Source organism: Stegodyphus dumicola, chromosome 1 (assembly GCF_044657685.1).
Source record: "Stegodyphus dumicola isolate Sdum_Otavi_A_Nest chromosome 1, ASM4465768v1".
NCBI lineage: Eukaryota > Metazoa > Arthropoda > Arachnida > Araneae > Eresidae > Stegodyphus > Stegodyphus dumicola.
In genome coordinates this window covers 103,042,590-103,067,842 of record NC_140768.1, presented here as the reverse complement: position 1 = coordinate 103,067,842, position 25,253 = coordinate 103,042,590, and the positions used below count along the sequence as shown (strand labels likewise).

General features: G+C 34.7%; 1 long non-coding RNA gene across 1 annotated transcript; it reads right to left on the bottom strand.

Annotated features, from left to right (window-relative positions):
* Positions 1-1,795: 1,795 nt before the first annotated feature.
* On the bottom strand, positions 1,796-25,253 carry LOC146999181 (uncharacterized). The gene is made up of 4 exons (XR_015041660.1): positions 22,902-25,253; positions 20,957-21,034; positions 20,646-20,711; positions 1,796-2,247 (listed from the first exon to the last, which is right to left on the bottom strand). It is a non-coding gene; the product is annotated as an uncharacterized LOC146999181 (long non-coding RNA).

The following is a 25,253-nucleotide window of genomic DNA, read 5'->3' as shown; positions in this document are numbered from 1 at the left end:
TGCAACAACTCGGCATTGCGCACCACACTGGCTTTGTCCATGTATACATCGATCTATTTTCACTTCAAAACATCCCAGAATTGCACAAACTTGGCATCGCGCACAACCTCGGCTTTGCGCACCACATTGGCTTTGCCCATGTACACATCGATCTATTTTCACTTAAAAAATCCCAGAATTGCACAAACTCGGCATTGCGCACAGCATTGGCTTTGCCCATGTGCACATCGATCAATTTTCACTGAAAAAAACATCTCAGAGTTGCACAAACTCGGCATTGCGCACCACTCAAAATCGTCTATACGTCTCAAAACCATCTCTCTACTAGTTTCATATTTGTTCCACAAATTGGGCACTTATACGATATTGCAATCCAACTTTTCTCCATACACCACTCAATAACGTTCTTTTTGCCTCCAACGCTGCAACTGATTAAAAAAATCCAGATTCAGATACTCATCCGTTCTGCAGTAAGCACCAATTTTGACACACTCATCAATAATCAAAACATTCTTTAAGCAAAAGAATTCTTTTCTGTATTTTCAGAAGTTACGGTTATAATTTTTAACTCATGCATTCAATATTTTCAATCGTTTGGTAATGATCGTTTTCAATCGTTCTTAATAATACATTTGTCAGAGATAATTCGTTGCGTTAAATGCTAACACTACCACACACCACACAAAAGTAGATTTATAATTTAAAAATATCTCGCGCAGAACATTATAAACCTACCATTTCAACTCAGTTAAAACTTCATTTAAGTTTTCTTTAAATACGAAGCTATAGCATACTTATAACTTGTTTTTAATGAGAGGCGTAACCAATATTACGTCATAAAAAGGCGTGTCCAAGCATAAGAAGTAAACACAGCATCGACTGATGCTGCCTATTCTGCGATTTAGCCGCCAAATTTATTAGATTCTGCATGTAACTTCTTCAGTAATAATCATTTTTGTGACTTTTCCTTGGTTAATGATAAATAACCTTTTTGGAGAATATTTGATTTTAAGTGTATACACACACAATTATAAAATGAAAAAATATGCGAGGTAAAATTCTAGCTTTTATTTATAGTAGTCCCTTAGATCTCTGCACATAAATTTTTCAATATATTGAGAAATTTTTTATATATTTACAGCAATTAGAAAAAGTCAGCTGGAAATCTTATAGCCTACAATAAGGAAAAAACTTCAAGAAATCAAACATTTCATAAATGCATCAAATGTATATGGCCATTAGTCAACGAAAAAGGAAAAATTCTTTATTAGAATACTACAGTTTTGTAAGGTTCACATGCAAAAATTTGTTTTCATGTTATTGGAGGACTGGATTCAGAAATGTATGTATGTATGTTTATATATACACACACATGCACCTCTGAATCTGGTCCTGATAACAGAAAAATACTGATATTTGCCTACTTCATGCGATGAAAAATATAAAAGAAGTGCAAAACTAAATCATTTTCACAGGATGATATTTACTTTTAATTTTCACTTAATAATTGTAAAATATTGTCTTATAAGTAAATTTATTGTAACATACAAGTTTAATATAATTTTGAAAACTGCACAATTTATGCAAATTCATATAAATAATTGCCTAGCGTGATACTTGAAGCTAATAATATAGTTCACCCTGCCATCAATAGTATTAAACATATACATATTATTTAAAATTGATTCTCTGTGGTTATCATGCACTAAAACAAATTGTGTATGAAAATTATGAATTTCAGTAATTTTGTCAAAGTATTTATAGACCAAGTACAAATAGAATTATTAAAATAAATTTTATTTATATATCAGGCACATAAATTGCATCATATGTGCCACTTTCATTTAATTGTGGCGATATTGTCACAACTGACAATTGCGTCTCTTCTTTTTCAATTAATTTTTTCGAAATCATAGTTTGGATTTCAATTTGCAGCTCCAGTGCATCACACATTGACAGTGTTTTCAATTGGGCTGCAACACTTTTCCCAAATGCGTCGAACATGTGTTCTTCGCGAGCATATTTTGAAGTTTCTGTTATTTTTTGTAACTTCAATATGGCACTGTCAATACCACTAGGTACTGCTGTTCGTTTTCTTTTCACAGCAAAACTAGATGATTTTTCAGCTTCATATGGTAAGCTATTATCTATTATGGGAAGTTCATCACAATCTGTGTTTCCTTCCCACTCTGCTGTTGAATTGTCTCTGCTGTTACCTTCAGAATTGTCTTCATTGGCTTTTAAAACCTGTTAGAATACCAAAAAAATAATGATGTATAAATCAATCATAATTTGACAGACATGCAATTTAATTTATCTTAAGCCAACACTCGAAAAAAAAATTCTGATTTTACTAAAATTAAGTTTGTTAAAATATTAAATATTTTTACATTTAATCAAATGTAATTTTTATTGTTGCAGTGTCCCCAGACATCTGAAGAACGGATTGAGATTGGAGAAGGATTCTTAATGAGATGAACTTCCCTCACTGCTATGGAGCTATTGATGGCAAGCATGTTGTTATCAAAGTACCTCACAGGAGCGGATCGATCTATCATAACTATAAGGGATCCTTCAGCATCATATTGCTGGCCGTTGTAGACCATGATTATAGATTTCGCTATATTGATGTGGGAGCAAATTAAAGATGCTCAGACGCAGGGGTCTTCAGCAATTCTGCTATGAAAAAAGCACTTGAAACCAATGCATTAAACCTACCTGAAGATGGTTTTTTTGTAGGCGATGACGCATTTCCTTTGACAAAATATTTAATGAAACCATACTCACGAAGTTAACTGTCAAAGGAACAGAAAATATTTAATTACAGATTTTCACGGGCTCGGAGAATTGTTGAGAATGCCTTTGGTATAATGGCTCAACGGTTCCAAATTTATTTGAAACCAATACCTCTGAGCCCAGAAAAAGTGGATGGAATTGTTAAGGCTCCCTGTGCACTACATAATTTTCTACGCACAACAGGTAAATCAACATACATGCCACCAGCATCATATGATGAGGAAGATTTCAACAGTTTTAATTTCACTCCAGGATCCTGAAGGAACATTCCTCAGCCTATGGGATTTCTTCCCATATCGGCATCTTTTACGCCAGGACATAACCCATCAAAAGAAGCAACAAGAAAGCGCGATGCATTATGTCTGTATGTGAACGGAGAGGGAGCTCTTCCCTGGCAACATGCAATGTAAATATGCAAGCATATGCATGTCCACTTGGATGTTACAACATCTGTAACGTCCAAGTGAAAGTAAATATTTGTAAATAAAGTAATTTTTAAATTTTTTTATAATTTACAATAATGCATCAGTCTGAAGCATACTAAATATGAAATATATAATGTAAAAACTAATCCTATGGTTATACATTTATGTTGGTACAAACTACTTAAGAAGGAGGAAAGCTATTCAAACTACTTAAGTAAGAGAAAAAATATTTATTGATTAAAATAATAGTAAATTAGTAGATGTGCTGTTAAACATATGTTGGTATATAAAAAGACTGTTTATTGTTTTTCAGTTATGAAAAAATATGGTATTTCTTTGCTATACTGGTCCCCAACCATATTTGGCAATTTTCGATTTGCGCCAAGATCTCGGCTAAAATTTTGGCAAGCATATGAGACACGAATGTAACAATAACACAGTATATAATAACAATAATAAGTTTTGTAAATCAAAAATTTGTTACAGTTTACAAAATATAAAATAGGTAATAAAATAAATTCCAAATTTGGACTTCTGGATGCCCATATTCGCAGGAGAATTACGCTATTCAAATTTGGACGGCTCTAGGTACTTTTGTTTTAACACAATGTGAAAAACATTTATGCAAATTCTTCATTATTTAATTTCTTTAAATATAAGACAGGACTCTAATATTTGGTGGTAACAATTTGAAAAGTGAACCGACATTTCAACGCAAAATGCCAAAACGAAATTAATAATTCTTCTGAGCAGATTACCCCTTTGGACTAAAAATAATTACAAATTCAAAAAGAATTTTAATTCAATACTTTTTATATTAATTATATACATTACTTCAAAGTTATTATTTTATTACATTAGTTATTTCATTTATAAGTTTTTAATGCTCTTCATCAAAATTTTGTTTCATACAAGAATTTAAATTAGAAATGTAATAGAAATTGCATAAGAAAGGAATGCATTTATGAACATACATCTATGTTCATAAATTGAAAAGGAGTAGATTATGGCAAATCACATAATAAATATCACACTTAAGGGGAAAATGCCTTCTTAAAGGAATTTCTAAAGCAAACTGGCTTATATTCATATTAAACATGGAGAAAACACCGAGCTTGCTTCTTAGGATTTTGCCCAGTTATCAGTGCTATGTTATCTTTCGGTAGCTACTGAACTGGAGTTAGTTTAAAATTTTCACAGCTATACATAATACATAATACTCACAGAGGATGGTATTTTTTTATCGAAGGGGATTAGGTATGAAAAAAATCATAATTCTGACTTAAAAGATAACTACTCATGGACAGTGATAGTGGTCTTCTAAGAGAAGTTAGATTCCAAACTAGTGTTTGTTTATTTTCTTGGAAATAATGTTCATCTTAAGAATGTTGCTGTCATGACAGGGATTATTGTATTCCAGATACAAGGACTTAAAAAAATATATTCAGTAAACATAATTGAAATTTATTTACTTTCAAAATATATTCATTAATCGATTCAAAAGAAAATCAGTTTATTGAGAGAAAAGTCAATTGATTTAAAAGAAAATCAGTTTATTATGAAACGTTATTTAGTCAACTGTGGTTATTGAAATTCAAAATAACAAAGTTTTTCTACTATATATATAACTGTTTTTTACACCTAATTAATCATTTACAAAATAATGTAAAAAATGTTTTATTATTTACTAATAGAAATAATGTATTTATTCATCTAGAATCCACAGAATCAGTAGCTCTTTGTGCATGTAATTAACTATGCAGAGTTCTGACTGGAACTGTATTATTTTTAGAGCAGAATGCAAAATTAACACATGGAATATTTATTCAAACAACATTAACACAACAGAAATAAACTATATAGTATCTATCGAATTATTACCGAATTAAAATATTACTTAAATGAAATAAAATATTACTTAAATTAAATACTTTAAAATAAGTAAGTAAGAACGCTTCGTACACTAGAGCTAAAATGACAGCAATTAGTTTATCGTCGGTAAAAAAAGGAGGAATGTCTAATACTTTTCTTACCGTTACAGCGGTTTTTTCTTCCAACATGACCGTTATCCATATACGGCCGTTCTCAGAATCGGCTCTTCTAACGATCTTCATCTGTGATCTACATTTTCGCCCTTCATTGAAGAAGCAATTAGCGAGGTTTCCTCCAAAAATTTTAAATAAATTTCCTCTGACCCTTGTAAGAATTTATAATTAAACCTTTGATTAGGAAAGCCAGGCTGGCCAAAATAAGGTCTCATAGGACAATTTTTTGATTCCGATACCAATAATTCTTGGTATTTACGAATAACAACATTCATCTTTGAAAGAGACATTTTTGAAGGAATTCGAAGATATGAATTAAATTTTAAAACGGCGTGGTAATGCACAAATATTCTATAACCAATCAGAGAACTGATTACATCACGCCTAGAATTAAAATTATTTAAGAGCGTTCAATACCCCTTTCTCATGTCGATTTTTAATAACAGATGGCGCTACGAACGTTGAGCGATAAAGACTCAAATCTGTAAGACTACCTACAGCCTGATTACTATGGCAACGATGCTTCCCTTCCTCTGTACTCGTTTGGCGGGAAAGTGAGTAAGCCATAAAACACTTAAACACATCCCCTCAGTTGAACAAAAGGACCTGCTGTCTTTTGTTCCGTCTGTGACTCAGACTGCAGGGTATGTTTTGAACAGGAATAGAACTTTTCCACTTTTGTGTTGAATGAAAGAAATCTGTGAGATACGTGCAGCAGTCGCTATTTCTTTTCGCAAAATTTGTTCATCAGGCTTTTCAATGTTGCGTAATGTTTCATAATTTGCCGTTATTCTGCGGAAGAAAACAGTTTTTAAAAATACTAGATTTTTAAGCATTTCGGTAATTTTATCGCGACATAAAAATTATATATAAATGATTTTATACTTGATGATATGTGTATACATATATAGCATGCACATAATATTCCATTTACTCATCCATCCATAATATTTCATAAATTACCATCCATAATATTCCATAAATATGTGTTAGCACTTTCCAGAGCTTTATATATATTTTTTACTTGTATTATAAAATCGTATAACACTCCTAACTATTATTTTTTTTACTTCAAAAGTGGATAAATCATTATCAAATTTTTCTAGTACACGGAGAAATGGTCTATGTATCCATACACATAAACGTAGTAAAAGATACTATTCTTGATTGAATATCTTTGGCAGCAATATCAAGATGCAACGAAAATTCGAAATCAATTAATAGCATGCATTTTATTACAAAAACACTAGCAGGACGTATTATTTGCACAAAAAAACTTAGTGTGGAAATAATTTGCGGCACATTATCTGAGATCCGCTTTGAATGAAAACTACATAAAGTGTTATAATGAACAATCAGTTTCAAGATTTCACTTGATACTGAAATGCATAAAATCAAATTGCGTTTCTATGTTTCAGGTTTATAAAATACAGCTGATAATTGAAGGGGGTATCAGGTTTATAGCTGATAATACGTGATAAGTGGGAAGAAATTCCTAAATTACAAAATTGAATATTATATTTTAGTAAAGTAAAATGATACATATTATAGATACATCCTAAAAAACGGTAATATATATATATATATATATTGTTTCATAAAAATAAATTGAATTTAATTAAAAAAATTAAATTTAAATACAAATTTAATTAAATATTTTTTGCGCCATTTCTGCAAGGAATGAAATTTAAATTTAAACAAATTTAAATTTAATTTTTAACAAATACGTATAAAAGTAAAAAAGCAAATTTAAATCCTAAAAAAAGAAAAAAAAAAAAAAACCAAAATAATTTTTAAAAAAATGTGCAAACATATAAAAGATTTAATACGCGAACTAATCTACAATATCATTTATATTCAGAAGCATAAGCAAATCAAGTGCAAAATCAATCCATGAAAGTAAATTTACTAATTTAATAAATTAAAATTAAATTAAACATTTTTTTTTTTAAATGCATAAGTGAATGACCGTTGAGTAGGCAGGAGACAGACTTATCAAGGGAAAGTTGCCTCCAAACCTAACTCTCCAATCATTCAATTCGTGTTTCGTCATTCATGCAGGCAAGGGTAAAATTCAAAACCAAAAGTAATTCCAATAAAGTGGTTCCCTTAGAAATTAACATTTAAGAATTAAAGTTCAAAAAGGAAAATACTAATGAAGTCTTTTGAGAAACAAGCAAGTAAAGTCAAGAATTAAACTTTTTTTTAAATTAAAATTTATATGGATTACGTCTAGTTCTTTTTTAGTTTCTTTTTATTGATATGCATATTCGTGTAGGGGAGGTTTCTGTAGACAAGGGTTTCTAAAATACATTGGTTTCTAGATTATGTTTTTATTATTTTTTTATAAAAAACTTAATTTTTTAAAAAATGTAATTTTAAAAAAAAAGTTTAATTCTTGACTTTACTTGCTTGTTTCTCAAAAGACTTCATTAGTATTTTCCTTTTTGAACTTTAATTCTTAAATGTTAATTCTTAAATGCTAATTTCTAAGGGAACCACTTTATTGGAATTACTTTTGGTTTTGAATTTTACCCTTGCCTGCATGAATGACGAAACACGAATTGAATGATTGGAGAGTTAGGTTTGGAGGCAACTTTCCCTTGATAAGTCTGTCTCCTGCCTACTCAACGGTCATTCACTTATGCATTTAAAAAAAAAAAATGTTTAATTTAATTTTAATTTATTAAATTAGTAAATTTACTTTCATGGATTGATTTTGCACTTGATTTTCTTATGCTTCTGAATATAAATGATATTGTAGATTAGTTCGCGTAATAAATCTTTTATATGTTTGCACATTTTTCCTTTTTTTAGGATTTAAATTTGCTTTTTTACTTTTATACGTATTTGTTAAAAATTAAATTTAAATTTGTTTAAATATATATATATATATATATTATGTATTTATATGTATATCTACTCTTTTCCGGATGTAACTTTAATTACGTACTGAGCTGGTTTATCCTCTTCCTGTAGCGATGCATTTGGATTTGCTGTGTATGAGTCTGTTTCATTGAACAGGAACAAATAGGAAACAGAATATTGAAAATTGAATTTGTTTTAAGCATTAGTAATTTATATATGTTAGATTGACTAAAAAGAGTACATTAATGCATAACGTATAAATAAGCGAAATGAATACGTTTTGGCAATCACCTTTCTAGGATGATCATTTTTGAAAATAACCAGTACTGTTGATAACATAAACACCGGTACGATCTATCTGCCTAAGGGAAAGGATGCCTTCGTGGAAGACTTTCTAAGGGAAATTGACTCCTATACACGTTACACAGGGTAAAACCACGAAAGCGCAGCCAGTCGGACCGAACTACTGGTGTTCAGCTACTTTACCGCTTCGTGCCTCATTTCAGAGCGGATTCGCTATATATGAAACAGAGCAATGTGCTGTTACCGTATTTAGCAGCCTGCCTTTTTCCTTGACCTGTCATAAAAAAATAAAATAGCAAAATTATAACAGCGTTTCTAAGAAGATGCTTTGCTATATTCTCATTAAATCTTTATCATTCTGCGCTACTAAAAACGAAGTACGATTATTTCAAATTCAAAATTTTATAACATTACTTTACAGAAAGTGATCTCATGTCTTCTAAAAATGAAACCCCACATCTGTTTCTATCCAAGCGGCTTATTTTCTAGACAAAGTAATTGCAGTGTAACGTACGTTCAGTTTTATCTAACCTTGAACAAAAAAAAAAAAAAAAAAAAACTATGTACATAACAGGCAAAGATATTAACAGCACATAAATTTACTCAATTATATTGGATTACCAGAGGAGAAAAAAATAAGCCGATGAGATAATTCTCTGAGAATTCATAAACGCTAAATTAAGAATAAATTTTATAAAATGTTTACTAATGAATACATGTATTTGCATAGTAAGTTTCCTTTTTTTAAAAAAATTTTCCATCTTTATCACGTTTATCGGAGTGTCGTATTTAACTTCACAATTATGCTCCGAAATTTCATTGCTGTAGATTGGATGATTACCAATATATAATCCTACTAGTAACCAGGGCCAGTATTAGAGGTTTTTACTGCTCACTACAATATCTGTGGCTCTTACTTCTGCCACGCGCCGCCAGTGGCTGAGTGGTTAAGAATATTGATTACTGGAAGTTCGACCTGGTTTCGATTCGATCCCAGGCGAACCAGCTGGCTGCATGGTTTGTTTTCCTGTTGTGCAACATGAATACGAGCCAGTTTCCTTCAGCAATTAGGCTCACCCGCGGCCGAGCGGTTAAATCGCTGAACACTTGTAGTTCCGACCTGGGTTCGAATGAAGGCGAACGGGCTGGCTACATGGACGTTTTCATAATCTTCCCCATGTGTAACGTGTATGAGGAGCTTTGCTATAAACTAAACTAAGCCTTCAGAAACTTCCTCCACGAAGGCATCTGCTATCTGCCACCTCGTGGCTTTGCTATATTCAAAGAGCCTAACCCAATTCTAGCACTCAGTTCCTCTCTAAATTCTAGCGGGCGAGCGCTAAAGTCGCCTATTACTGGTAGTTCAACCTCGGCACATTATCTGAGTTCAGCTTTGAATGAAAACAACATAAAGTGTTATAATGGTGTGGTGTATTTAATTATGGCAAAGCACACGCACACTAGGGCTATCAGTCCTAGTGTGCTTAGGGCAATAAGGGAAGGGATGCCTTCGTGGAGGACTTTCTAAGGGAAACTGGCTCGTATACACGTTACACACGGGGAAAACCACGAAAACACCCATGCAGCCAGCCCATTCGCGGGATTCGAACCTCGGACCGAATTACCAGTGTTCAGCGACTTTACCGCTCGGCCGCTGGTGGGCCTAAAGTGTTATAATGAACGATTAGTTTAAAGATTTCACTTGATACTGAAATGCATAAAATCAAATTGCGTTTCTACACATCAGATTTATAAAGTACAGCTGATAATTGTAGCAATATCAGGTTCATAAAGTACAGCTGATAAATACATGAGAAGTGGGAAGGAATTCATAAATTACAGAATTTAAAGGTTGTAACGAAAATTTTAAGCACGAACGTTCTTTATAAAGTTATGAAAAAAAAAAAAAAAAAAGCAGTCAGTACCTTTAGTGCGGGTAGTAATCACTACCAAAAATCTATGTTTTTCTGCCAATTTTTTGGTAGTTTTTCAAAACCTTCGGCCCGGAAACTTGGTGGCCCGAGTCCAAACACAGGTCAACCTCATTTCGGACGTCTTGTGCAGAAGTGAAGATAGGACCAGCAAGATGTAGCTGCAAGTGTGAAAAAAAGGTAGAAGTCCGAACGTGCGATGTCAGGGTTATATGGTGGGTGTGGTGAAAGATCCCTTTCGAGTCCGTACAGAGGCCAGCCGGTGAATGCAGACACGTATGGTATTATCTTGATGGAACGTTACCTTTCTGCGCCGGAACTCAATTCGTCTCTTTTCCTTGATAGCAGCGTCAACACGCACTAGCATCTCGTTGTATCCTTTACTGTCAAGGGTTTTACCTTTTTCCATATACTATTTGTGATTAATACCACGGCAATCTCACCAAATACAAAAGAATGATCTTTTTGTTAGTCAAATTACTCTTTACGATGCTGCCGACGGACTCACGGGCGCAGATCAACTAAAGTTTTGGCCTATGTTGTTGAAATAAATTTATTTTTCAACAGCTGTGCGCCGCATGAACTGACCCAAGCAGATAAGGTCAGACGTGTTCGAACCTGTACTATTCTTCTCGAATATCAACGCAAAGACAAAGTTCTGGACCAGATAGTCTCATGCGGCGCACAGCTGACGTCTATGTGATGCATAGTGCGACTAATGGAGAGATTCAATTTATGGATAATACCACGGCAATCTCACCAGATCCAAAGCATGATCTTTTCGTTAGTCAAATTACGCTTTGCGACGCTGCCGACAGGCTCACCGGGCGCAGACAAGCTCCCTTTTCGACCTGTATTGTTTGTGTAAACTTGTCTAACTTTGAACGAAAAAAAAAAAAAAAACTATGTATATAACACGCAAAGATATTACAGAACATAAATTTACTCAATTTTATTAGATTACCAGAGGAGGAAAAAATACTCAGATAACTCTCTTAGATTTCTTACACGCTAAATGAAGAATAAATTTTATAAAATGTTTACTAATAAATAAAGTATTTTAAATAATAAATTTTTCCATCTCTACATATACCACGTTTATCGGAGTGTCGCATTTGACTTTAAAATTAAGCTCCGAAATTTCGTTGCTGTAGATTGGATGATTACCAATATACTTACACTCCTACTAGTAACCAGGGCCACTATTAGGGATTTTTGCTACTCACTACATTATCTGTGGCTCCTGCCACACGCTACCAGTTAAGACTACTGAATACTGGAAGTTTGAACTGGTTTGGGTTCGATGTCAGACGAATCAGCCGGTTGCATTGTTTGTTTTCACCGTGTGTAACATGAATACAAGCCAGATCCCTTCAGCAATTAGGCCCTCCCGCGGTAGAGGAATTAAATCGCTGAACACTGGTAGTTCCGACCTGGATTCGAATCAAGGTTAACGGGCCGGCTGCATGGACGTTTTCATAATTTTCTCCTTGTCTAACGTGTATGGAGAGCCAATTCCTCTAAGAAAGTTCAACATGAAGGCATCCTACTGTGCTTTGCCATAATAAACTAATCTAAGCTTTCAGAAAATTCCTCCACGAAGGCCTTCCATCTTAAGGAGGTAACTCTCGTGGCTTTGCTACATTCAAAGAGCCTAACGCAATTCTAACATTCAGTTCCTCCCTAATTTCTAGCAAGCGAGCCGCCGAACACTAGTAGTTCCTCCGGCCAAGCCTTGAGTTCAAGCCTTGATGAACGAGTTGGATGCATGACCGATTTGGTGTTTTCCAAATTCACCTGCTTTGGCGTAATCAAACTCTATAATTCTAAACAAACTGGCGTTCGGTTCGGCTGCAACGGCTCTAGCACCACGTTCCAAATTATAATTACAGTTCAACAAATAAATGTCTGGCGCATACATTCGAATAATCTAAGTAAAAAATAAATAAATAAAAAAAAAAGGCTTTTTAATTTCTTCCACAACCAAGCATGCATGCACATAAAGCGAATAAAGAAAAACTTATGGAGTGCAATAAGCTTCTAATCCATAACATATTTAGTTAGTGATCGCCATCATTGGGAGCTATAAATATGCTATATTGACGGGAAGGAGAAAATTTTACTTCCTGAGTGAGCTAATTCAGAACTAGTGGTTTTTCATCTGTCATCTTAAATTTAGGATGCCAAGTTACGTGACTAACAAAAACCTAGTATTTATATGAAGCTTGATAAAAATCAAAGTTTTGAAGACGGTATATGTGATCACTTTCGGTTGATTACCATTATGATCAGCAAATAACAACAGCAATTTACTGATGTCTTTCTTATCTTTATATTCAGATGTAGTTTTCAGGGCAACTAGAGAAAATTTATTAATTACTTTTATTATTTGTGATACTTTATACGTACGAAGATACATATTTATAGGAAGAGAGATCTAAATATCATATTCGAACAAATAAAAACAAATCGTGACGTGAAGACCCTAGAGATACGGCTTCTGATTGCTTTTCAAATTTTTACCATATTAGTAACGATATAATCGAATAATCTTTCAAAGATTATTGTTTACCGATTTTAGGTAACAACTAGAAAACCTTTTTTCGAACTTATCCTCAAACAAGTTTGCTATCGGTAATGAATACTACTGTATCATGAATCAGGTACTGCGCTATGCATTTTGCTGACTTTGTACGCAATAAATTCTGTTGTGAAGTGCCCTTCCCCAAAATTCTAAAATTTTATTGCTTGATGCTTCACTGAATTTTACAATTTTGCTGTACCTAAATTCTGCCGTACCGGCAGTGATCATGATTTCAAATCCCCCCCTCCCCGAGATTTACTGTGTTATCTGAACAACTCACAAGTTGCTAAAAATAGCTATTGTTGCACGTGGTTGCGGCTGTGTGCAACAACAAACTATGCGTATTGGAATTTGCCAGTGCTTTTAAGGATGAATTCATAACATGCCATAAGAGCCAATTTTTGATAACAAAAACATTTAATCACATCACAATATTAAAACTTAATTACTACAGTCGACAGGCAATCACGTTGGAGGAAAGCGAGCGACCAACCGCACCGACGACGACACGTGACTGTGTGTCGCCGAAATCACCTTCGGTTACAGCTAGTGATAACGGCGCGCGGTTGGCGAGTACGACACATGTTTACAGAGTCGCCACACTACTCCCCCTCTAGTGGCAACGAATTAAAGGTACCGAGGGTTAAATCGGACTCTACGTCCGGAACGTGTATACCGAGGAGCACATGTTTTCTGGGATCCAGGCACAGGAACTGACGTAGTAGCAGATGTTGGTGTAGACCCAATAGATGAAGGTGCCTTCGAAGGAGGTGGGACTGATGTACCAGTCTCGATAGTTTGTGGTGCTAAGATAAAGGCTGGTTTGAGAGGATCAAGGCTCACCACTGTCTCTCTGTCGCCGATTAGTATCCGATAGTTCTTGTATGTGCGACTTAGAACTAGGTGTGGGCCTGTATGGGTAGGCTCCAAGGACTTTTTTGATGCATCACACCGTAAGAACACATGTGAGGATGTAGCGAGTTCTTTAGGCACAAACACAGGTCTTGAAGAATGTATACTAGTGGGCTTAGGGTATAATGCAGCCATGGTTTCACGCAATTGTTTGAGGAATGCATGGGGCTGGATATTGGGTGAGTTTTTTTCGGGATTTATAAAATCTCCCGGTAAACGTAAATTGGTACCATAAACCATTTCAGCACTTGAAGAACCCAGGTCCTCTTTGATAGCCGTTCTGAGTCCTAACAACACAGTAGGAAGAACATCAACCCAGTGAATAGCAGTTTGGCATCTAATGGCCTGTTTAAGAGAGCGATGGAACCTCTCAACAAGTCCATTGGAATTCGGGTGGTACGGTGATGTACGGATCTTTTTAGTTCCCAAGAATTTTGTTAATGCAGTAAATAATTGAGATTCGAACTGCCGTCCTTGGTCCGTGGTAACGTACTCGGGTACCCCAAACCGTGAAATCCATACAGAAAAAAAGGTTTTTGCCACAGTGTCGGCTGACATATCTACAATAGGGATAGCCTCTGGCCAACGTGTGTATCTGTCGACACACGTAAGAAGATATGTATAACCTAGTGATGGGGGTAAGGGTACAACCAAATCGATATGTACGTGGCTAAAGCAAGCAGATGGTAACTCAAAGCGTTGACATGGAGTTCGAGTGTGCCTGTGAATTTTTGATTTTTGACAGTCTGTACATGACCTCACCCATGCAGCGATGTCCTTCTGCATACCAGGCCATACAAAACGCTGTTGAATTAACGTGCGAGAAGCACGGATGCCAGGATGGGATAAATTATGGAGGCCGCTAAAAATACCATGCCGGAATTTCAGTGGAATGTATGGCCGCACCACATTACCTTGCACATCGCAATACAGTAAAAGATCTGGTTCTAATTGCATAGGTACTAAATTAAGTCCATGAGAAGACTTGTCAGACAAAAGATGTTGCAATTCTGGGTCCTGTTTCTGGCATTCAGCAATGGCGGAGAAATCTGTTGTTGATGGCAACTGAACATTTTCAATTCTGGACAGAGCATCAGCAACTGTATTTTGAGGGCCTTCTACATGCCTAAAATCGGCTGTAAACTGCGCTATGTAATCAAGATGACGCATTTGCCAGGGAGAAGCCTTGTAAGGCTTTTGTCGAAAAGCGAAAATTAGCGGCTTGTGGTCGGTATAGATAGAAAACACACGACCTTCTACCATATGACGAAAATGTTTAACAGCCTCATACGCACTAAGAAGTTCGCGGTCGTACGTGCTGTATTTTGATTGCGCTGCAGAAATTTTTTTCGAGAAGAAAGCCAGAGGCTTCCATGCTCCGTCTACCAGTTGCTGCAAAACCGCACCCATGGCCGTATTAGACGCGTCAACCATTAATGCTAAAGGGTGCTTAGAAGGATAGCTAAGAGCTGTTGCCGACGCTAAGTCATTCTTGCATTGTACAAAGGCTGTACGGGAATCATCAGACCAAATAATTGGCCGCGTATCTTTCATTTTACTCCCAACCAAATATGTGTGCAAAGGTGCCTGATTTTCAGCGGCATGAGGAAGAAAGCGACGATAAAAATTTAACATTGCCAGAAAACGACGCAGCTCCTGAACAGTTTTTGGCTCTGGGAAATTTTGAATTGCAGTCACTCTGTCACTAAGTGGGCGAACGCCCTCCGAAGAAACTTCGTGACCAAGAAATGACACTTTAGATTTCCCGAAAACACATTTTGATGGATTAATGACTACACCATAAGACTGAAATCGGCCAAGGACTATGCTGGTTTTAAGTTGTCGAGGTTACCAGAATGTCATCGAAATATGGGACACAAAAATCTAAATCTCGAAGGACTTCATTAATGAAGCGCTGAAACGTTTGCGCAGCGTTACATAACCCGAAAGTCATGACAGGAAATTCGAATAATCCAAAAGGTGCTATTACAGCAGTTTTTGGTATATCAGGTGGATTGACAGGGATCTGATGGTAAGCACGAGTCAAATCTAACGTAGAAAAAATATTTTTCCCTTCCAAGACTTGCATGCAGTCCTGAATATGAGGAACCGGATATCTATTAGGCAAAGTAACTGAATTAAGACGTCGATAATCCCCACAAGGACGCCAGTCGCCGTTTTTCTTAGGGACCATGTGGAGTGGACTGGCCCATGAACTTTTAGATGGCCGACAGATTCCTTGCTCAAGCATGTATTTAAATTCTTCTTTTGCAACCTTTAATTTCTCTGGAGGCAACCGCCGTGCTTTGGCAAAGATTGGTGGTCCAGTAGTCTCTATGACGTGTACAATACCGTGGTCAGCAGTCGGTTTGCCAGTTACTGAGCGGATGACATTAGGGTATTGCTCAAGTAGTTTGTGGAAAGGAGAATTACCGGAAATTAATTTAACTCCAAAATTAGTGGCATTTCCAATGCTACCTACCGCGGACAATTGTGTGGTGGAGTCGAGTAAGCGTCGATTTTTAATGTCGACCAACAGAGAAAATTTTTGCAGAAAGTCTGCACCAATTATTGGGTGCGAAACCGCAGCGATGACAAATGGCCATTGAAATTTGCGAAGCAATCCTAGATCCAAAGACATTAATATTTCTCCATATGTTGCAATTTTTGACCCGTTAGCTGCAAATAAGGTTAAATTTTCCAGGCGGCCGTTTGGATTCGGCAAAAGAGGGAGGTACAACCGAAATGTCAGCACCTGTATCAACAAGAAAACGTCTGCCTGATGGTTTATCTGTTACGAACAATCGACTAATGCACGGGCCGTTGTCACTCATGGCTTCGATTGACGGCCCCTTCAGTTTAAAGAGGTCTTCTGAAATTTGCCATGGAGGTGTACACTTGCGCGCTTTATCACCGAATCAGCTGTGATAGAAACAAATGTCTGATTGAGTACCAGAATGAGCGCGTTGGTATTCCCTATTATTTCGGTTCCGGGACTTTGATCTACCGCGCGGATGATACTGAGATCGTGTCTGTAAGGCCGCGAGATGCAATGATAATTCCTGGATTTGTTGTTGAAGAGATGAAATATCAACACTGGGATGCTGAACTCGACTGATTGCTTGTGGTTGGAGAACATCATGAATTTTGTCTGCCATTTGGGCCAGTTGGGGTAGGTTCTCGTTACTGGAAGCAAGAATAGCTTGGATATTGTTCGGGAGACGATTGAGCCACAATGATTGTAAAACATTGGACTTAAAATTGTCACCCGCAAGCTCCTGCATTTTTGACAATAACTGGGATGGGCGCATATCACCAAGTTGCAAATCTTGTAATAACTGCTTTAGTTTGGTGTTTTCAGACTCCTCATAAACTGAAATTAATTTATTTTTCAATTCCTCGTATTTATTATCCGAGGGGGGCTTCAGAACAATCTCGCATACTGACTGAGAAACCTCAGTGTCGAGGGCGGAAATTGCAGTACAAAATTTCGTGTCGTCGCGTGTTATACCCCCGAGCTTGAATTGTGCATCTAATTGAAAAAAAACCAAAAGTTGGGGTCACTACGGCAAAATGGGGCAGGTTTCACAGCAACGCGAGCTATTTGTTTGTCATCAGTGGCTAGAGGATCGCTAGTAGCCATAATAAATATGAATAAATACAGATAACAACAACAAAAAAAAAAACGATATAGTTCAAGAATATTGTTGCAGTACACGTGAAGAAACACAAGATAATTAATGTTAAGACCTGGGTTCAAATGAATATAGGAAAAAACTCACCCGCTTGACGAATACATACGAATCCATGTGCAGAATAAAAGGTAGAAAATATCACCTTGATGTACAGAAATTATCCACTCGCTTGATGTAGGAACACTATCACTAATGGAAGATGAAGGTAATCCACGTGGCTGTAATATGATGAAACTGATGCACGATCCAATAGACACGATAAGTAATCGAATACACATAAGTAAAAAATATTGGTTCAGCTGCATTTCGCACATTATTACAAGGTCTTGTTTAAGCACAAAATTTCTGCTGTACTATAAATTTCGACGATTCATTTGGCTTAAGCCTCACCGTCCTGAAGTCACCATTTGTTGCACGTGGTTGCGGCTGTGTGCAACAACAAACTATGCGTATTGGAATTTGCCAGTGCTTTTAAGGATGAATTCATAACATGCCATAAGAGCCAATTTTTGATAACAAAAACATTTAATCACATCACAATATTAAAACTTAATTACTACAGTCGACAGGCAATCACGTTGGAGGAAAGCGAGCGACCAACCGCACCGACGACGAGACGTGACTGTGTGTCGCCGAAATCATCTTCGGTTACAGCTAGTGATAACGGCGTGCGGTTGGCGAGTACAACACATGTTTACAGAGTCGCCACAGCTATAAAACTGGTTCCACAGCTTTTAACAACGGCCTCCAATGTTTACAATGTTTGTACTGATACAATAAAGCTAAACAAAAATACTTATTCATACCCAGAAAACTCAAATATACAATTGTTATTCAGAAGAAATGCAGTAAACAAACAAAAAAAAAATAAACACGAGACTTATAAAAGATAAATATCATTTTCCTTTTCATAGATATATTGCATATACTTAATTATACATTTGCATCCTTCAGCATTGTGATGATAGTTTTCGAAAGTTTCAAGGAAAGTCTCTTTTTGAAGAAATTCACATTAATACTTGATATGCATAGTATCAGCTGTTCTAGACCCACATAACGAATATCAACATTGAATTATGGCTGAAGTTACCAGCTCATTTGAAGTACTGCCTGTAATGGCACATGATTTTACGTGATTCATGACAGTACTGATTCGTGATGGAGGTGAGGTGAAAAGTAAAGATAACCGTGTATTACCAGAAGAAGAAATGCAGCCATGTATATCGACTAGAAGTGAATCCTGAGTGAGCATGTTTGAAAAGTCAAAGTCTTTTGTTAGAGTACGCAGGGAAACAGGTCACATGACTGTTTCCCTATATACTCTACTTAGTGCACCAATTGGGAATTCATGCAGAGACATCTTGTTCATTGGCTGCTTGTGGATTCCAGCACAGTCTTGCAGGACATGTTTGAAGTAATCATGTGATTTGAAGAGATAGTTTTTTTGATTGATGGAGCTTATCTATTGGTTCTCCGAGGACATGTGACTGACGCTCTTCATTTGAAGGCTGCATGAAGAGAGGGTAACAAATATCTTGCCGTACAAATGCAGTAAAAACATAAAAATGAAGATGAAGAGTAATTACAAACTAAAAATTTTAATATACAGTTGCCCTTAAATTTTCTACCTCATGAGAAAAAGTATTTCAAAAATTTTTATAATTAGCACGCATGAAAGTGACCTTTTAGTCAGCTATATGCTTTTCCCTTCGGGTGCTCTAACTGTTACCATTTCCAACATGACTCCCTTATTAATTATTACTTATTAATAATTACTAAATTACTTAATTAATTATTACTTACTTATTACTAAATTAAATACTACCTTTAAAGAGGCAAAAAAAAAGTTCTTTTTTCTCTGAATTTTACACAACTGTTGCTTCCATGCTCCAGTGTCATTTGCTCGTGCAATATTAGTCAGTACTTTGTGTGCCGGAGGTTTCAAATGAAGAGCCTCTACACCTGAGTGTAAAATGTTCGTGTTCCAGTAAACACTGAATTCAGAGGGGAAAGAATAACTCTTTCATGGTGGATACTTTAGTTACCAAATGGCTTTCTAAAGCTCTGTTCAAACCGTTGTATAAATGTCATAATTCCCAACTAACAACGCTTCGTAGTCAGACCTTGCTATATCACAAAAACTAGTTTGGGCATTAAGCTTGAAGTTTTCAACTTTGTGCCGACTTGATATAAGAGTCGGCTAATCAGAGCATATACATGAAACCTATTGAGAGAGAAAGCTGTAGACACATACATGCATGCACAAATTTAGCTTCTCTAATTGGCTATGGCTTAGACCCTCTCTCGCAGGTGTGAATGGAACTCCCACATTTTATGCCTTATGATTATGCATCTATGACATTTATACCATCATCTGAACGGAGCCTTAGGATGGCATACTAAGAAGATGCAATGTCTTGTGGGGATAAGCAATTTATACTCCTAAGCCTAAAAAAAACTTGGAAAAAAAAGATCACATGAATTAAATTTGTTGTCTAATTGCTCTAACTTGAGGCATATTACGAGAGGAAAGCAAAGGTAGTAATCAGAATTATTTAAAAAATTTTATCCTTATATTTTTCTAAAAAATTCTGTAAAATAATAAAATTTTTGGCTTTCCTCAAATAAATATATATGGAAAAAATAATAGCCACATAATCACAGATTTGATTTTGTTATATTTTATTAACAAAATTTAAATTATTAAAAATATCTTTCATGAAGGGAATATAAAACATCATGAAAACAATGAAAAAGAAGCAATATTTAAAAAGATAGTAGGCTTATTGATGAGGCTCCCATCAAAAGAATCGAACCCCAAAATATTTTCATTTGCTTCAGTGTCCCGTCTGAAAATTTCACTGATTTCAATGAATATATTTTAAAAAAAAATCTTTTATTTACAAGTTCTTTCATGCAAAACGTCCAAATTTGGTAAAATCAAATTCATCCCCCTCTTTTTGATAGCTATAATATTATATTTAACAGTTTTAATAGCTATCAGTATGTAAAACACAATGTAACACCATAAAAGAAAAACATAAATGATGACATTTTAATTTTGGCATAGAGAAATACATATTTACCCCAAAAGAGAGCTTGTATTTCTACCTTCTACGTCAGAGTCAATAACTGAAATGTCCAGATCAGAACTGAGAAGAAAAGAACCATAATTAGTTTAATTAAGATACAATAACACGCCGACCAAGTATTAATTTAGAAGTCAAGCAACAAAAATCAGCATCATATTTTGAAATATTCACTATTTGAAAATATAACGCTGATTTTGGTTGCTTGACTTCTAAATTATACATAATTAGTTAACCATAATTAAGTAACTGTAAGAGTTTCAATATCATGCACAGCTAATATCTATTTTAGAAATAAACCAACTTACCTCAAGAAAGCCTGGTTTGTCTTAGGAACATTAGCTGTAACTTCTGGCGTAGAAAAGTCAAATTTTTCACTTCCAGACCTAAGAATGAAAGAAATACACTGCTATAACATAATTAAAAAAACATGAATAAATAAATAACACATAACAAATTTAAGCATTAAGCTATGTAGTATGACTACCACCCATCTCAGACAGTGCGACAGATATTGCTGTATACTGTTTCGCCATACCTTGTGTAGCTATTATATCATGCTGTATAACCACAGTTTAGAAAAATTACAAAATGTGTTATTTATATCTATCTAAAATGGTACATTACATGATTTGTAAGAATAAATTACAGGGCTCTGCGAATGAAATTCCTTCCAATTAAAAAATGTAGGAATAAAGAAAATGCAGGAATTTCAAATGCAGAAATGAAAAAGGGATTATATTTTTTGCACGGAATCCAGATGACATATTTTTCAACATTTTAGAAATTTCACAGGAAGCATGCCAAATGTAGGACCTATGACTACAACAATTATATGGATTTAATTCATCCACGCTCATAAACAAATGAAAAAAAAAAAAAAAAACTTACAATAATCAAAACCACACAAATGTTATTTCTTTGCTCACTGAAATAATTGCATTCACCGAGTTTGGAAGCATCATTTATATATTCACTACAAGATTAACAATGTTTGCTGCTAATGAGTTACAATTGTTATAACAATCAGGTTTTTGACTTTATCTATGGTGTTTACATACAGCTTGAAGCAATTCAAATAGCAAATCATGCAGTAATGAATACAAACATGAAAAAAGGAAGCTTCCACCTAAAATATTAGGCTCCTAAAAGCAGAATATATTTTTTAAATGTTCACACAATCTTCCTATGAGAAGGATTCCTTTGAGAAGTACACATCTGAACCGCAATTAAAAAACATGTACAAGAACAGAGCTGAGGACTTCTGTTTGCAGAAAGTCTGTCACATAACATATGAAAAGTTTCTTATTGGCAGATTATTGATGAGACAGATATTTTATTGTTATACAGAGAAAGCATTCACTCCCTTTCTACTAGAGATAATTCAATTTGGACAATGGCAAAAAGGCTAAGCAAGCCTGAGCGTATTGGTCCCATTCTTGGCACTAGTATCAGTGGCGTAGCTAGGGATGGGCAAGGGGGGGGGGGGACATCTGTCCCCGGGCGCAGTGTCCAAGGGGCGCCAAATTCATGCTACGAAATTTTTTAATGAAGCGTTTTATATTCTTGGCACACAGAAAGGGGCGCAAATTCTTCAATTGTCCCCGGGCGCTGGAAACTCTAGCTCTGACTTGCCCCTGACTAGTATGGTTTACACTCAAAATACACGGCAGATATTTTCTAATTACCTGCATCCCAACATCAATTCAATTCAGCTTTTGGTGGAATTTACCATTTGTGACATATTTTTCAAAAACTACACTTCACAACATGCATACTTGACAAATACACAGAACCATAAATAAACAAGCAATAATATATATTTATATATAAATTTTACTAAATGATCATAAAATGTTCCAATGCTAAAAGAAATTTTTAACATCCAAGTAAATGACGTAATAAAAAAAAAGCAAGTTGAACAGCGAGCACATGAATGAAATGTGCATACACCTTTAAAAATATACCATAGGTAACTGACAAAGCATTTCGTAGCAAACATATGACTAAAATTTCCAATAATACCATGTAATGATGGTGAATTTAATTTAGATCGCAAGAACATGCTCATACTTTTGAAAAGATTCAATTATTTCAGCAATTCCTTGTGAATTGGAATTTACCCTTTCAATATTTCCCAACAATTTAGTGTGAATGGAGAAATAAATTGTTATAACAGGATTGAACAATTATTAGCATCCCCTCATACACACACACATACAAAAAACAAAAAACAAAAAAAAAAAAACTTACTTTGTAAAAAAATCATCCGGGCAATGATTCTCCTTTGACACAGATGCAGTTGTATCAATAATTTCTGACCTTCATTAAAAAAAAAAAAAAAAAAAAAAAAAAAAAAAAAAAAAAAAAAACCGCAAATTTTACTTCGGAATTAACTTACTACGAAATCATAAACACGAGCTAGTCGATATAAAGAATAAATTATTAGTGAATCTTTACATTATGGTAACTTGGCGATTTTTTGGCGAAAATTTCGCGACCAACCCTGTTACAGCAACCTGCTAGTTTTGTTTTGGACGCCATTTTGTTTTCACGAAGTAAAGGCATTTTTTTTTTTTTTTTTTAACTCAACATTTTTTCCAACAATCTGCTAGTCGAATTACGCTTATACTAGAACTTTTATGGGAAAAAAATGCTTAATTACGACGAAGATTATGTGCGAAATTGAGAGTGCCTGCTTGCCGCGTGTTTAATAATTGCACATACACGGTATCCATGTACACGTCGACCTATTTTCTCTTAAAAAAACATCCCAGAATTGCACAAAAATGGCATTGCGCACACTCTTGACTTTATCTATGTACACATCGACCTATTTTCACTTAAAAAGTAAAACAAAATTGACAAAAATTCAATTTTTCTTACTCTTGTAAAATGCACCAAACAAATAAGTGGGCGATCCTGCACTTTAGCAGCGAAATTGTTTCTAAGTGCTTATTAGCTAAAATCACGATCAGAATTTTCCGGAAAATGTCACATTACATGTCTCAATCTCTCATTTCTCTGAGACAAAATAATCTGTGATTCGAACTGTGTACTTCTCAGATTATTGTTAAAGTCCTAGCTAGTAACCTTTATCGCCTTACCAAAATGTCGCCAAACTACCTGTTACCATATTCTAAAGATTAACCAAATTATTTCTCACCTTTCGAAAACATCCGCTTGTTCGGAATCTTCCACATCTCGGGAATTTAATTCCATATTTATTTCTTGACCTCGATGTTGTCTATGAATTCTGGATCTTTTATTAAAACGAGGATGTTTTTTCGGTCTTCCTTGATTTTTTCGTATATTTTTTGCTAACTGACCACAGTACAAATAAATGTAAACAAAACGAGTGCGGAATAGCTATGCAATAGGGTTGCCGTAAACGTCATTCCGCTGACAGCTGACACTGTTTAGTGAAAACTGTGTACAAAGGAATATATGAAACGCTTCTAAATATTATTTAGAAAAAAATATGATTTATAACTGGTATCAAAATCAATTACTTCGTGAATTTTTGCAGAAATAAGATTACAATGTTAAATTTTAACTCGTAGCGCCATCTATTGATGGCTTTCCAAACTACACATTAAAATTACGTATTTCAAACTAATTTTTTAAAAATATAATGTTTAAGTAAATTTCATTCCAAACCTGATTCTAACATTTTGATTCCAAAACTGACCTATTGCTTTATATTTCTGCCAAATTTCACGCAACATAGTTTCTTAATTAGAGATTCTAAGTGTAAACAAATTTTTAGTATTAAAAATATTAAATTTCCTTTCATCAGCAAATAGGACATTATTCCAGTACGTTTTAAGTGTATTTAAGTGTATTTAAGTATTTAAGTGTATTTTTCGAATGAAAGACTACGCTTTCTGTTTTTCTCACAAACAAAAAACTTTTTACGGGCAGAATGCTCGTGTAATCCAGCTTCTATGAGAACTCGTCGAACAGTTTCAGGTGAAATTGAAGTAGGAAACTTTGCCTTAAATTCTGCAGAAACTTTTACAGCACTCAAACGTGGGTTTTTCACAAATTTTCTAATAATAAATCTCTCATCTCGTTTAGTCAATTTTCTTGGTCAAAATTTTCTTACCTTGTTTTCAATCCGATAAAGCGTTTTATCACATACTGCACTGTAGAATGGGATAAATTAACTAATTTAGCGATATTTCGAATTGATTTACCACTACTATGGTGAAAATGGTGAAAAGTTATCAGTTTTCGAATGCTGTTTGTAATTTCTTTACGACTGCGACCCATTTTTCAATAATAAATAGAATATTATGAAATAAATAATAAAAAATTAAAGAAAACGATTTTTTAAATGCCACCACAAAAATTAAAAAAAGCGGCGAACGATAATTCTAATTTTGATTTTATCTAAAAATATTTCAGTGTACGAACACTTTTGTGAGATAAAATGTGTCATTTTTTGATTAATTTCTCAAAAATAAAGTTTCACTATATTTGAAAAGTATTTCATGTAATTTTGTTACGAATAGATTAAAGATCTCATTATTAAAATCTCATTCAGAAAATTTACTTTTAATTAATGGATAGAGCCCTATTTCAATAAAAATCATAAGTGTA